This window comes from Tupaia chinensis, unplaced genomic scaffold (genome assembly GCF_000334495.1).
Source record: "Tupaia chinensis unplaced genomic scaffold, TupChi_1.0 Scaffold000377_5, whole genome shotgun sequence".
Lineage (NCBI taxonomy): Eukaryota > Metazoa > Chordata > Mammalia > Scandentia > Tupaiidae > Tupaia > Tupaia belangeri.
The window spans coordinates 2,275,197-2,278,828 of NW_006159879.1; the positions used below are offsets into that span (position 1 = coordinate 2,275,197).

Genomic DNA, 3,632 nt, shown 5'->3' on the forward strand with positions numbered 1-3,632 from the left:
GCTGTAGCACTCCTCTGTTCAACTGCACAGGAAGGAGGGCCGGAGCACCAGTGCTTACCCAGGTTTGGGGATGTCTCTTCCTGGACTGCCGAAGTAACAAGGAGACATCATAACAGACACAGCTGACTACAGAGCGCATGTTTGACACAGTGGAAACTACAATATTGTACATGTATTTTCTCCTCCTTTTAATTGTCTTAACTTACTTTAATTATCTCTAACTTACCTCATTGTGAGGATACAATGTATAATACATACCCAAAATGTGTATTAACTGACTGTTCACATTATCAGTGAGGCTTCTGGTCATCCGTAGTTTATTCATAGTGAAGTTTTGGGCGAGTCAAAAGTTATACATAGCTTTCCACCACCCAGGGGTTGTTGCCCCAAACCCCGTGGTTTGAGATCAGCTGTATTAGTTTTCTGTAGAGAATACTCCTGTTCACATTGACTTTGAACCTACTTGTTGTGAAAAGACAGCCAGAGACTTGTGTGTCAGTAGGCAGCTGGTTGAGAGCTGCGCCATGCAGTATGGGCAGGGCTGGTGATGCTCCTGGAGAGTTCCTACTCCATCCTACTCATGCCCTGCTCCTTCCACTCAGGTCATAGGGGGAGGGCCCCAGGGAAAGGCTGGCACCTGAATGGCAGCACGAGACGCCACTTCCTGTCACAGGCTGGGCTGCGACTGGAGAGAAAATGGCTTCATCGCATGAACACTCTTCATTAGAGTGGTCAGCTCCCCAAACAGCCAAAAACTACCTGGTTAGAAATAAGGCAACTTCATGACACTGTGGGAATTACCATAGGGTCCCAGGCCGTTGCCTGTATCACTTCCAATCAGACAATATTTGACCCCATCCACAAAAAGTTCTCTGTCTCTCAACCATGAGAGAAGATATTTGAGCAAAAGCCTGTCAGTCATGTATCCAGTAACCCATCCTTACATACTGCATGGGCTCACATCTCCAAGCACCCCAGCTACGCGGCTCTGCACATGCAGACGTGGCCTCAGCAATGAGGGTCCTGTGTGTCCTTGAAGTAGCCCTGCCATCTACGGCAGGGGGGAAGCACAAGAGAGGGTACTGTTTTGAGCACTCTAGACCAGACTTCAGGATGGCACACACAGCACCTGTAAGGGGACTGTGATTACACCTACGTAGGGAGACTGTCCAGTCAGGGAGCTTGACTTTTTTCCCCCTCACATTTTTGCCATAGGGCATATGCAAAAAGTGCCAGAGAGAGACAGACAGACAGAGAAGGAAAGTGAAAAATTACCCCCCTGGGGGAGGGCCATGCGGCAATTCCTTCTCCTCTCGGGATTTTGGGAATGCAATTTCGTGTACCCGGTATGTTCTTCAAGCCACCAGGTCTGAGACTCAAACCATGCAGTGGGCCATGTGAGATCCAGAACCTCAGCTGCCACGCGCCGCCTGCTGGCCCAGAAAGCACGTCTTCTCAGACGCTTCATATAGCCCTAGCACACTAGTGCAAGCAGCAGACCTGGTAAAAGCTAAACACCGAGCAATGTTTCATAGCGCATAACGTCGTCATCCATGGCAGGTAATTGCTTTCCTCTCGAATAAGAGCATAATTACTGTTAAATAATTAACATAGTGGTTGAACAAATACAACAGTTCATTTTACAACATGTTGTTAATTTACATCTAGGCAGATGCATTTGAAGGCAGTTATTACTCATCTGAGGTGAAACCTGTACCTTTCTGGGAGAAGAAAAAATGATCGCAGCTGAAGTATTGGGGCTTATACTGTTTATAAGCTGAAAAGATAGTGTGCCCATTTCACGACATAAACGTACAGTGAAAGTAGGCGGAATACAAGGTTTTTCCTCTCTGCTCAGTTTTCTTGCTATGATCCGATACAGTTTTCTCAAAAAGTAAATCAAACTATATCAAATTTGGTAAAATCAATCATTCTTTTATGCCAATAATTCTAGACGATTACTCATTGCAAATTCTTCACCCTTATCTGTTGGGCATTTTGGACCCTCAGCAGCAGAAGTTGTTCACTCACTGGAGGGAGGGAGAGCTGGGGACTTCCTGTGGCCATGTCACCTCCCTCTTGCCTGAAAATAGATAGTGAAATTTCCAGTGGTAACTTCAGGTAAGTTCTCACAGCTTTCTGTGGGAAACATTGCGTTAGGTTGTTTTCAGACCGTTTTGGTAACAATCACAAAATTACATAGTTTTAGGCTCGTGGACCTCATTCAGCCACCCTGTATCCCACAAAAGGAAGTCTCACGAAGACATGATTTGTCGGCATGACTTCCCAGGGTTACGGGACCTTCACGTGGCATTAATCAGCACAGTCAGCCGCATTAACTGACCAGGTTACTGTGACGAAGGCTGCAGTACACGCATTTCTGGGGACCGGGGAACTTCAAGAAGTTTGTATTGACAACACCATAAATTGGAAAGACCAGTAGAAATGAATAAATTAGTGCACTTTTCCATTTAAAAAGGTCTGAAATGTTTCCATAAAGGTGGGGCACCGTGAGTTCTCACACAGAGTCCGCAGGGAGAGAGAGGGCTGGCAGGACTGCCCGCCGGGACGGCCAGGTGGACCTGTGCAGGCAAGTGCACCCTGCAGCCACTGCTCACCAGGAGCATCTCCTACGGCTGATGGGAGGGCAGAGAGAGGACATTCGGGAGGGCAGAGAGAGGACATTCGGGAAAGCATCTGTGCGTTAAAAACTGCTGGCGTGGCGGTTAAGGTGCTAGACTCCCACGCGGTCGAACCTAGTTCGAGTCCCGGACTCAGCAGCTTGAAACTCACACCAGGCGTGTGTGCCCAAAATCCCAAGAGGAGAATGGAGAAGGGATTGCAGTGGCTATCCCCACCCCCCACCCCCGGGGGGATGTCTCTCTAGCAAACACCAGAGCCCTATAGCAAAAATCTATCTCAAGGAAAAAAAAAATTTGCAAAACAGAAAGGTGCAGTACCCACACTAGCAAGGCGGCATTGGCTTGCACAACTGCAGGTGGGCCCACTGATTTCTTTTAGAAGAAACATCGTTTTTGATTCTGTGATATACTATTTAAAAGGAGTCCATCTAATTTAAAATAATCTGTGAAAGGCTCATTTGTTTTCTCTTTACCAAAATATCCCACAGCAGTGACAGCTCGGGGCTACCCTCAGCCAGGGGCGGCCATGCCTGGGGCTGCCAGACAGGGCGGCTGTGCTGACCCAGGGCCTGGAGGCAGCAAGGGCATTTTCGTCACCAGGCGTCGCTCTTGCAAGAGGAATTTAAATGTCTTCGTATAACAGAAGAGAAGGGAAAGTACCCGGTTTTATCTGCCTAAGCTCTATTGACATGAGATCTTATTTTTTACTGAGTATATTTTAGCAGAAAAGTTCACGTTTCGGTCATACTGCTTGTTAAAAAAAAAGAGAGAGAGAGAAGGGAAAACACACACACACACAGAAACTGACGGTGTGAAATCAGGCTGCTTTTCTCCCCTCGGGCAGAGATGCGCACTCCCCACGAGGGCGGGTCGCGGTCCGTCCCCCCCCCACACCACTTCATCGGAACCGACCCTGGGCCTGCGTGCGCGGTGGCCGGCCAGGGCGCGGACCGCGGGGCTGGGGCGGGCGCCTTGGCGGGCCCTGGGCCG

General features: G+C 48.7%; 1 protein-coding gene across 1 annotated transcript in view; it reads left to right on the forward strand.

Annotated features, from left to right (window-relative positions):
* Positions 1-3,632, forward strand: part of ALKAL2 (ALK and LTK ligand 2) — a 15,382-nt gene that overhangs the window by 610 nt on the left and 11,140 nt on the right. The gene's annotated exons all lie outside the window — the stretch shown is intronic.